Below are 12,714 nucleotides of genomic sequence, written 5' to 3' on the forward strand. Positions count from 1 at the left end.
CACAGAGAATATAAATATTTTTGTTGTTGTTTATACGTCATTTCAGCAATGCAAATAAATTTTTTAACTAATAAAACTGCTAAAATCCCAATGTCAAATAATGATTGTAAGAAATAATTGTAAGATATAATTTATAAGAAGAATAAATATGTTATTAACCCTTTAAGTTCACAATGAGAAACAAGCAAGAGAAAAAAAATGTTTCTTAGCTTTTATTTCTTTTCCTTTGGACAATAATAATAAGAATCAATGGTTTTTAACAAATGGTTGAGATGACAATTAATAATGAAGTAGTTATAGTGCAACAGTCAACATTTGAAACAGTAATTGCATAATAAAATCTTATTTTTGTCTTTGCATCCCCACACAAAGTGGTAGGGATGGAATAGGCAGGTTTACTTACACAGATTTTAGATAAAATTCATTATACCAAACAGCAGTTAAAGGGTGAGAGAACATTTTTATTTTTGATTACACTCCTTTTAAACAATCCTGAATTCAGCAGAGCTGAAAATAATCCACTTCAAAAGCTGGTCACATGAGGCTGCTTAGTTTTGCTCGGGGTCAGATAAACATATTTGTGGAAATTTCTTTCCGAGGCAGTTATATCGTCTCTTCTTATCTCTGACCTGACTGTCTCTGTCAGGTGTTAGCAGCTAAGAGTCAGGTGTAAAGCCTCTTCTTCAGCCTTGTATGATTATCCTTCGTTCCCTCACTGGCACACAGTTCCAGGGCTTTAATTCTCCTCCTTGGCAGGACGGTGCAGCTCGTCTGTGACAGAGTCCCCCCCCCCCCATGCCAGGATCCTTTCAGCTCAGTGTGTAACTCTGCTTGAGTTTGCAGGGCCTTCGTGAGCGACTCTTCCTGTTCCACAATGCGCCGTGGCGAACCGCGGCTCAGATTAGCTCCCAGCGCTGCCTGCTGCCCCTCAGAGTAAAGCCCTTATTTTTTTTGTAACTCAGAGCCAGCAGCCAGTCACTTCGCCTTACTCTCATTTTATGTCTTTTAAACAGAAATGAGGCACCTTCTGAAAATCTTTTTTTCAGATTTGATCATTTTCAGACACCAAATTGGCTCATCGTTTTCCAAAAAAAGCCAAATGTTTGGACGGGAGAGGGTTTCCTGTTCTGCTCCTGCTCAGTTTTTCCTCGGCAGGCTGGTCGGCACCTTGTGAGCAGAACAAGAACGTAGAAAACAGGAAATATGTGCAAATGAAAAGAAATAAAAACCATCTTTGTAAACTGTTGTTTTTCCACGAGACATCCGGGGTTAACCAGAGTTTACAGAGGACAGGCAGACAGTGGCTCCACTCTAACCTTTCGGGTGGCAGCGTTACAGTTTTATTCTTAGCTCCCCCCATTCCAGGGTGTCTGTGTCTTGCGGAAGCTATCGGTTGCCAGGCCTGATGATTGGACCGCCGCCTGTCCCCACTGCTGTTTTTCAGTCCTCTTGTCCCCACTGGTGTCACTGTCGCCAGCTCTGCTTTCAAGCGGTGTGATTGACAGAGCAGGAGATACACCTCCTAACACACACACATGCACAAACCCCCCCTCTGTACAGTGTGTGTCTCTGCTTTTGTCCAATTATAGACTTCGGCCCCTCCAGGCGGGGCAGTGAGAGCAGGGACACATCAAAGCTGCTGCACTTCTGCCCTGCAGCTGCAAAGCAAGGTCCCACTACCAAAACATGCCCGATCATTTACTTCTGACAAGTACCTGGTTACACACACATGCTGCATGATATAATTGCTGCAGACTGATGAGAGTCGGCCCCACGAGTGCTTCATTTTCTTTTCACTGATTCTGCTGCATTCGATGATGAGAATAATAGCTCAGGGATGTGGAGGAAATCAAGGAGATGGGGAGGAGGGAAGAAGAGAGGGGTGGATCTGGTCTCATCTTTGATGACACGTCTGTCGAAACCAAGGTCTGGCTCACCAGCCGGGCGCCGTGGGCCCTCCTCCACCTAGAAACCCCCGGCTCAGGTCATGTTTTTCGAAGTTCCACATTTGTTGGCCTGACGACGGCGCACAGCTCCAGCATTAGTCATGTTTGGAGCGCGAGCCGCCTCATACGGCTTTCATTACTCGCGCTGTTATGATAAAAAGATGTTTCTGAGTGCGCAGCCTCAATATTTGTTCTCTGTGCTGGAGACAGACGGACCAGAGAGGTGCCTGGGCCAGGTCCGAAAGCCAAAACCGTGTACATGCCAGACAGTGCTGTATGTGCGCGCTGCTATGGTGCGACTGTGAGTCCGACTGGTTCGTTTACCCGTCAGCGTGTGTGCGTTACAAATCATTAGAATGTCTTTTTAAAAGACAAACAAAAGCGTGAACAAGCTGACGGATAACTAAACGCCTTTAACGTCGCGGTAATCCATCACACACATCTTATCTGCTTCGCCCAATATCCTGAGCTTTAAAAGGAGGTTGCATTATCAGATGTGTGGTTACATAATGAAGAAGATTCTTTACATTTGTTGCTTTATTTCTGACAAATACATCCAGAAAAAGAACCGGCATTTGACGTACACTCAGGTCATGTTGTCATACAGTCATTTAAAGTAAAAATCCTCCCGGTCTCCTCTTTTTTTTGGCTGATTGTGTCGCACAAAGCTGAGATTTCTGGGTTGAGCGCAGAATCATGCTCTGGTGTTCTGGCAGCGCTCCGTTACCGGGGCCAACGGAGGACCAGAAAGTGTTGTTGCTGGTGTGAAAAAAAAATAACACCTCTGGTTCGTCACTTTCAGTGGAAACCTTCTTCTGCTTTGTTATCATTTGAAATAAATCGCCCAATAAAGTTTAATCTTCATCATGAGCCTCCAGCGTCAGTGACATGGAGACATGCGGGGCCTCTGACAGCCATGGCTTGGCCCACACTCAGATTCCCCCCAGTTTTTCCAGCTCGTGTGTGTGTGTGTGCACGCATGTTGTAGAGAAAGTAAAGAGGAGAGTGGGGTGTGTGGAGTGTAAGGAATGGCTGGTAAATAGATTATTCCAGTACAGTCATTTGCTTGATGAAAAGACGCGGTTCCGTTCAGGCTTGGTCCGATCCTCTGACCTTCTTTACCCGCTCCCTCACAACTTTTCCATCGTCTATAGATCCGACAGCTGAGCAGCTCTATGGAGTTGGTAGAATTCCAGCTGCTTCATATTCACTGTAATTATCCAGTTTAGTGAATAATACTGACGAAGACGCACAAAAGACTGAGTGTACGATTGAATTATGTCTCATTTTGAAATAAAAAAGCTTTGCAAATAGAAAATTCTGTGTAGCAGAAAGTGGACAAAATCAGCTTTATTTCCTAATTTCACTGTACGCTGATTTTTAATTATATGTGTAATTAAGATTAATAAATAAATGTTGTGGTGTCTGTTTAGGAGCTCTAACAAAAAATCTAAATGCTTAATAAAATGTGAAGCAAAAGTAAAGAGCTAGAATAAAAAATAAAAAGATTCCTGATTTAATTTAACATGTTTTTTTCTGCTCTCAAAATAGCAAGCATAAAATTTGCACACTTCTTCTCCCCCTCCTTCTGTTTTTCCTCTGCGTATTATTTTTATACTCCAACACTGTTTCATATCACTCTGAATCTGCGTGACCGGTCCTCTCCTTCCTCTGTACAGGCGCCAGGTCTGAAATCTGCCTGTCCGCTAAAAAACATACGCATCCACGTACAGGAGGGGCGGCTTTGGCTTCGGAGCCGCCGGAGCCGAGGGGCAGAGAGCAGGACGAGAGGAAGAGGAGAGAAGTGGAAATGAAAGGAAAGGGAGAGGAACGCGTCTTTTCTGGGCCATTTCCCAGCAGAGATTCTGATCAGTCTGCCTCGCGCCTCGTTCCCGCGGTCCAGTGGAGCAGAGCACATGGAGACTGCCCTGTAATTGGGACAGCTCTTTCCGTACGGAAAACAGGACTGAAACACGGGAACGTCTCGAGTCTGAATCTTTATAAAAAACTTCAAAATAAGCAATTATAATGCAAAAAAAATCCTCTTAAACACAATCACATCAGTAAATATGAACCCTAATAATGTTAAAATGAATAAAAATCCTCATTTACTTGTATTTATTTTCTCATTTTATGGTAGCAAATGCCAGCCAACTCTGTTAGGACGATATTGAGGGCTGATATAAAGTAAAAAGAAAAGCGTAGAATGAAGATAATGCAAAATGCCATGCTGAAAACAAAGACGGAGGGAGGGCACATATTCAGGCTAGTGGGGCTGGTTGGCAGCGTTTGGCACCCGAAAGCTGCAGCTCTGTTTGGAAGGTGCCAGCTTTTCAAACCGACACACGGTCTCTGCCAACTTCTCTTCTTCTGATCCTTTTCATTCTCTTTCATTTTAACATTTTTTCCCCCATATCCTTGTTTTCGCTTAACGCTTCTTCCCCTCTTCCCGTCCCATCACGCCCCTGTACTGTACCACCGCTCCTGCGGGTGCTGTCTGCCAATACAGGCGAGCTGCGCAACGTTTTCAAGCCGGTACTTATTTTTCAGAGACGTCGGCATGTTGAATAAAACGGCTATCGTGTTACCAGATAAATTTTGTTTGTTTCTTTTTTTTTCCTCCAAAATTTTAGCAGATCAAATGTTGTTACTCTGTGTGATGGTGCCTGTGTGGATTCAGGTCCAAAACAAAATGGAGGATAAAGCGCAGGTCCTCTCCAATCAGAGCAGAGAACGATTCCACATGTGGAAAAGCAGCGTTAAAGGCGAATAAGCAGTAGTGACTGATTCCTCTCCTTTTTTTAAAAAAATGTGACTTCCCGAGCTCAGCAGGAAATGGTCGTCTGGATTAAGAGCTGATGGATTTAGAGGAAACGGAGGACGTGTTTTGTTCATCGCTCTGGACAGAGACCTGGCGCCCCCTTCAAGACAAGAACATGGAGCTGGGAGTGAAGGGAGAAAGCGTTAAACGCTGGGTGTGGGGGTGGATGGAATTACTCAATAATGATCAGAAAATTAGAGCCATTATTGAGGGAGAGTAAACAGGCCTCTCTAAGTGTGAAAGGCCCCCATTCAGCCAGGACCAGGAGCAGAGCTCCTTTCTTCCTTTCATGGATCCACCCATGGCCTCAAGAGCCCCTCTTTTGTTCCCTGAAATAACAGAGTGAATATATGGGGCTACAGACGTGGGGGTCCTGCTCCCTGTGATGAGCACAGTATGGAATACAGCTCCTGACTGTACGCTGCATGCCCTTTATTTAAGCATAATGTTCCATTTATTTCAGCAGCAAATCAACCTTTGTGGCACCTTCAGTATTTATTCAGACTAACTCGTCTAATTAACTGATTGATGTATTTACATAAGACAGTGTCATCGAGTTTAGAAATACTGGCAGTGTGTTTCAAAGTGTTGTTTTTTCTTTTTCTTTTTTGTTTGTCTACGAGTGCACCTGGGTGTCTGTTTTAAATTAGCATCACTTAAAACGCACCGCTCCTTTCTTTTCTGCATCCGGAGAGGCGACAGTCAGGGGAAGGTGGGTGTAAACTAGGCGCTAATGCCACCACTTCCGCGTTTGTCAGTGCAAATGTTCTAATTAACGGGAAAAGGATAAATAAATAAACTTGCCATGTCTCTGAGCAACTGAGCAGTGAATGCAGCGCTCAGATGGGGGACAAAGAAATGAAGAGGGATTTACACTGTGAACAAGCCGGTGGAGAGAATAAAGGAGGCTGTGTTTCCTTTCCTTTTTTCCCCCTTTACATCACTTCCAACCACTTCACTGCTTTCAGATTAAGGTTACTCCACAATAATAATAATTTTAACACATTTTTGTGTGGTTTTAACAGCTTTAGTATATCCTAAAAGCAGTTTTTTCTCCTCCTTTCTTTCCTGACATTCCTTCACTTATCTCAGCCTTGCATTCCTATGTAATCATCCATCTTTTTTATTCAGCTCTCCCCCCTCTTCTTCAGACTTCCTGTGAAGATGCTCTTCAGGGCAGGACTCTGTCCAGCTCTGGGCTCCCACTCAAAAAAAAAAAAAAAAAATCACCAAATCACCTTGCTTATTCACTCACTTTCCCCGTCTGTTTGCTTTTCGTGTGGATGGCCAGCTTCGTTTCATAGCTTCATTTTGGATAGCACCGTACTCATTATACCCATCAACTGTCAGCACTGAACTCCCCCGTCTATAATTTCAGACTCATTTGAATTATTGGCAGCTTGGATGCATATATTTCTTAAAAGGTAGGGAATGCTTCTTCTTTTTTTCCCCTCTCCATCCTTAATGAGCAATGAAATATGGTGGAGATTAAAGATTTTTTAAATGAACATTTTTTTTTTTTTATTTGTTTATGTATTTATTTTTTAACTTTAAAAGTATTAAATGTTGTGATAAAACTAATTGTTATCAGGTTCACAAGACCTAACTGTATCTTTACATCGGGTAGCTGTCCAGAAAGCCAATGAGTAGAGTTGCCATGGCCACACAGCTTTTTTTCCCTCTCTCTGTGCACCTTTCCTGGGCAATATCCAAGGAGTGTCAGCGACTGGCCTGGTTGGCACAGCGAGTGGCCATGCTGTGCTGGGCTGTTTCCGTAGCGCTCCGGCCGACTGTTCGGGCAACCGGAGCACGAAGCTCTGCCAGAGGAATCCACTCAGAGCGCCTTCACTCTATAGAGGGCATCCCCCGCACTCAAGCAAATGGATAAGCAGTTATCTATACAGCCGGGCAGGGACTGCATAAACATAGCAATGCCGTGGACAGCAAAGATAGCCGGCGAGATCCTGCTTCAATGCGAGGCCTAGAATCACAGGTATAATTAGTTTTCCTTTGAGAGAAATGAGGATATTAGATTTTCTTCCCGTTTTGATAATCTATTTCTGGATTTATTAAACACTTGTCATTGGACACGGACCAAGTGAGACATATAAAATGTCTGTAATGTTATAACTTAAATGTATTCACACATTTTGTTAGTCTTAGTTCAGTTCAAGGAGGATTTTTATCCTCAAAAAAGCTGCAAGTGCCTCCTGAGATGGCAGATTAGATCAAATTTAATTACAAAAGCAGGGGATATAAAAACTCTCATATAGGCAAACTACCATCTCCTTGTTGATATCAGAAACTGACACTCTTACATGCAGAAATAAGAACCTTAAAATATATAAACACAAAATTAATCAGGATGTTTAACCTAATTATTAAATACTTCAGTTTGATATGTTAACATTTATGAGGAAACATGTATAAATCTACATGGAAGTGAATGTGCCGTAACACTTGAGCATTTTACTTATCTTTCAGATCATTTAATGTCTGAAAACTAAATAGTTGAAGTCCAAATGAACATATTTGCACACTGAGCGTGTTCATCTTACACTGCAAAAAAAAAGAAAACAAAGAAGTTAAAGAAAAAAAAAGGATTAATTTAATCGTCAGACCAAAATTAGACTTTTAAAATAGATCTGATTGAAATGGTATGAAAGCAGAGGTTTAGAAACTGGACTAACTATAGCTGCGTTTACATGGAGCACTTTAGATCTGATCAGACATCCAATCAGAATGAAAATGCTTCATGTAAACACATCAGTCTCAGTTAGGAAAAATTTTCAATCCGATCGAGAGGGATGGTTTAAACCTTTTCATGATCTGATCAGCAGGAAAAAAATAACCATGTTTACATTCAGTCTGATGGTTTCTGTGGTGGATGTTGTTTATGCGCATGCATGAACCACGTGGGGTTACATGACGTAATGAGTTTCAGGGAACACTTGAAAAATGGCAAAACAGAAGTCGGCTGTGAGAGAGGCAATGTTTTTGTTAACAACGGAAAGAATCTGATCAGATTGATTTCAGTCTGATAGATCAAATGTTTGTCCATGTAAACGTAGCTACTTATTGGATCATCCCTACATGCATATGATCAGATACTTGTAAATGGACCATTAAGCTCTCTGCATGTGCTTCCTATATATTAATCCATCTGAATTCACACTGAAGCTGCTCTTATTCACATATTTTTGTGATGCTTTTGTCCTAATTTTTATAATCGCAACATTTGACAAAAACACCTTTCTAGTAACTTTGAAACAAGGCCCATGCATCCAGTGTTCAGTGATCTTTCACAGAGGAAGAAGCAGCTTGAACTTTGTCCTCACACAGTTCACATTATTTTGATCTCAAGCATACATTCAATCTCTTGGTTTCCTACCTATGCATAAATACAGGGACAAGGACGGTGGTCTAGTTAAATGACAATGTTGAACTCTTCAACTCATCTAAAGTGTGCATGTAAATGTGCTGAGTAAGAAATCAGGAATCACCCCAAAAAAAGTAAGTTTGTTTGTATTTTTTTTACTCAACCCTTCCACAGTGCAGTGATTCTTATTCTGTGGTTTTGGACTCCCACTGGGATTGTAAGATCATTTTTGGGGTTACCAGACAGACATCTATTTACTTTAGAAGTTATCACACCCCAGCAGGCCGCGTTCCAGTTGGAAGTCAGAAAACTAGTAAACCAACCTAGTTATCACAAGCAATACAAGCTTATTAAATTCTGTTTTGCTAAGACAAACATCATAATAATGCATTTGAATGATTAACAAGACACAAAACAAGACATGCTAATAAATAGTTGAAGTCGAGGCTGGTGAAATCCCTCTGACTGAGTCGGATGCTTGAGTTAAGGGTTATATTTTTTATCATGCTAGAAATTCACTGCACTATAACATGAAAAGAATTTGTTTTAGACTAAAGGGATTGTTTATACATAACATCACTTGTACCAGCAACATAATTTAGGTTATAATAGATTTTACTGAGTGTTTTTGTGAGTGTCAGAATGTGCCTGCAAGATCTGAAGAAGTCTTTAATGTGGGTGAGAAGTTCTCGAAGGGTGAGAACCAAATTTTTTCTTTACTGTAGCCTTAAAAGAAAAACACTACCTAGAAAGTGGCAAAAATGTGCCTTGAGCGAGACAAAAACACCCAAATATTCTCAAACCAAATTTGTACCTTTATACATTCATCCATATATAATCACTGAGTCATCGAGTCATCCCATTCAATGTTGCTACTGTCAGAGGTGAGGTACACCCTGGACAGGTTGCCAGGGTCAACAAAGTGATAAAGCGACATCTATGGTCAATGTAGAATCCCTATTTAACCTAAAATGCATGTTTTTGGAGTGTGTGGGGAAGCCGGAGTACTTAGGAAAACCCAACAGGCACAGGAAAAACGTGCAAACTTTACACAAAAAGCCCCCGACCAAGATTCAAAAAAGGTCGAAGACTAAAAGACAAATATGAACTGTAACACACTAAACACACTGTTTCCTACCATTAGGACCATTGATTGGCTCATTTTTTCATATTTAAAGATCAATGCTACATCCTCAGTGGCTCTGTATTCCACAGAGGTGAAGTGTGTGAAGACTGCTTTCAAGTGTTTGTGTGCGTACTCCAACAGAGTGTGTGATTTCGTGCATATGCTCATGTTTGCCCTAGAAGCAGGCCGAGTGACAACAAACACTGTCTGCAGGAAAGCACACGAGTGTCCTCACTGGATTCACCCAGCACCTGAACCCCCTTCACACCTGATGCCCGTGGGCCGAGTTGGTTCACATGAAGAGAGCATGCACAGAAACTTAACACTGTATGACCCAGCTGGAAAGTGGCTCAGAGTTAAACCAGACCCAACTGGCTCCCCTCCCTTCACTGGTCTTTGACTTGGTGCGATCTGTCACCACAGAACTGAAAAAAAATTTCCCTGAGGACTCTCCAAAGGGATTAATAAAGTATTTCTATTCTATTTCTATTCTAAACTGCACAAAACGACACAAACTCTTAAAAACTCATCTGCAGGGAAGCAATCTGCAAACGATTGCGAGGTGCTGATTATTACTCTTATGCTCATTAATCAGTATTTAATTGGCTTTTTTTTATCACTCAAGCAGCAGCAGCAACGAAGCCGATCTGTTCTGATATTTGCCCTTTGTATGGTAACGTTTGATTGGTGTATTATTAGGCTCAGACCACCCTGCTTCACAGCCCCACTTGAGTTTCCATTCTTCTGCTGCTCAGCTTTAATGTCAAGCTCTCTTCCAGCAACCCAAACATGCAGGCGAGCGCACAGAGAGCGCTAACATAAAGGCAGCAGAGGAGCGAGCCCCGCGAGTGCTTCGTCAGGATGGCGATAGAGAAAGTCATCCAAGCCTCTGTGTTTATTTTAAGAGCTGATGATCTAGAGATGGCCATTAAAAGCAGAGGGCAAACAATTTAAGAGCAATAAATCTCAAAGGAGTGGGTGTGAGTGGATGGGGGTAGAGAAAGAGGTGGGGAAAAGGGGGTTTTCTGCCACTCGCTCTGTTCCACCAACTTTCCATTCAGCAGGAAAAAGAAAAAAACACTGGAGATGACAGTGAATAAGAGCAATCTGGCCTTCATTCTGCGGTTTAGATTTTTATCTGCGGTTTTGGCCCTGAGAGCATCTTAGATCCATTTTTCCCCTCACTGTCTGGGATTTTATTGTTATTTCTGTTTCTTTCATCTGGGTTTACGTTCCCTTCTGGGCTGTGTCGTTAAACAGACCTTAACGAGATACCATTCACACCGTATGGTATCACAACTAGCCACTAAAACAATCCAGGGTAGTTTTCCTCTGTCACCACATTAACATAAACACAAATATGGTTACTCCAAGACCTGCATGTGATACTTGTTTGGAAGTTTTTCTCTGCTCAGATGGACTGAAAGATATTGGCATGAATGCAAACTGCACAATCACAATAGCTACACAAGGGAAGCCTTATGATGAGGACCATGTTGTTTATCAGTGAACTAAAGATATCTTGCAAAGTTAGACTTCCAATAAACCATCTGCCATCTTGCTCAGGGGGTCTTTTTTAAATGTTTTTGAAAAATGACTCTTAAACTAACAAAGTAAAATGAGCAACTTGAGTGTATTTAAGAAGATATTTATATTTATATCAGCCAATGAAAACAAAGCTGCCTCAGTTACACACGGATACCTGATTCTTGCCATTTTAAAGCTCAGTTTTAGGTGTTCTCAGGATCTGTAGTCACGTGATTGCCTCTTAAGCTTCTTAAATTCTTTTTAAGAATTTCACGTTAAAGATAAACTAATAGGTTAATCTCTCCAATATTAATATGCAACACTTGTTTAATCGCACTTGTGGGTTTTGCCCTGACCAAAATGCTAGCCATGTTGCTTCTATGAAATTGCTGGTTAACTGTATAGTAATCAATGACGGATGAGTGTAGTCATTTAAATACTTTGCTTAAAATAATTAATTATTGAAATAATGTGGTTGGAATAATATGACCCCATTACCAAAACAAAGTGGGGTTACTGTCTTAGATGGAAATAAAAGGAGAATGCAATGATCTGCAAATCTCATAAACCAACATTTATTTACTATAGAAAACAGTAAATTTCTCAGATGTTTAAAATAAGTTATTGTACGTTTTCATGAAAATTTTTACTTCATCTTGAATTTGATTGTTGGTTTGAATGGTTTCATGATACAGCAAATGTTTTCCAGAGGTGAAAGGTCTAGGTAAATATGAAATATGCAAAGCCTTCCCTGAAAAAGTACCACCTAGATGGAAGCATAAAGCCCCGTTTCCACGGAGTAGGATGGTTTGGGCTGGCATGGTACAGTACAGTTAGGAATGGTCAGGCGAACATTTTCATAGCAAGCTGGACCCTCACAAGTAAAGGAAGGATTAGCCCTAATACATAGCGTAGTTATTCTGATTTCACTAAAATATTTTAATTTTAGTGAAGGCAGAATAATGAGCTTTTAGCAAGTAGCCACCTAGAGGACATTTTTGTAACTGCAGGTCTAGAGTTCAATGAGTCACGGTAATGGTAGCTGAGCACATGGTGTGTAAAACCGCTTCCTGCTTGTGTCTTGGTCATTATTTGTAAGTACATGTTTTATCATAAATTACTAATTTGTTCTTTTTCAAGTATGTTTGAGTTTTGTTATTACTTTGTGTGTAGATTTTATTTTACTGTGCTAGCTTGTTATATGCATGTGCTTGTGGGCAAACTGGTGTGTAGCTCATAATATATAGTGTTTTGTTTATGTGTTTTGACAGCTCTTATGCATATGCTAATGCATATTTTTATTTCTGTATTGTGTTGTAGTTTTACAACTGAAAATAATTTCTCAGTAAAGTTCACAAGAAAGACTAAGCCCTGTGGATTCTTTGAGAAATTTAAAGTTGTTAGCTAGCTGTCTAACTCTGCTAACACATTGCGAGGGCAGCATAGTCATATTAGTGCAACGACAATAAACGCAATACCACGAACAAGAATATATTAGTGAGGGATGTTTGTAGTTCCAGAGCCAAATAGACCTTACTTTTGCTTGCTGGGATCTTTTTCTTATTTCTTCAACAACGAGCAAACAGTGAAGTAAAACAGCTGAACCACTAAGGGGTGTTTATCTCTCATGCTTGTTTTAATTTTGAGAAGTGGTTTTTAACCAATGGACTGTATTGTTTAACTCCAGTTGCTCCGCGTTAACCGTAAGGTACCATTCTGCTATGGACCTACAACTGAAGGGTGCTCAGAAATGGTACAGTTTGCTTGTATGGGCCCTTTTTATAATGGAAACACACAAAATATTGTACCATACTATACCGTCCCAAACTGTACAGTTCAACAGAAATTGGGAACTAGTTGCTCTGAAACCAGCTTTGAAGGTGTCTTCAGATGTGCAGGGTGTTCCCTCCATACA

The 12,714-nt window shown here is 41.0% G+C and overlaps 1 protein-coding gene across 17 annotated transcripts in view; it reads left to right on the forward strand.

The window, feature by feature from the left end:
• Window positions 1-12,714, forward strand: part of nfixb (nuclear factor I/Xb) — a 177,297-nt gene that overhangs the window by 45,595 nt on the left and 118,988 nt on the right. The gene's annotated exons all lie outside the window — the stretch shown is intronic.

The sequence above is a fragment of the Melanotaenia boesemani genome, chromosome 2 (assembly GCF_017639745.1).
Source record: "Melanotaenia boesemani isolate fMelBoe1 chromosome 2, fMelBoe1.pri, whole genome shotgun sequence".
NCBI classification, from domain to species: Eukaryota; Metazoa; Chordata; class Actinopteri; order Atheriniformes; family Melanotaeniidae; genus Melanotaenia; species Melanotaenia boesemani.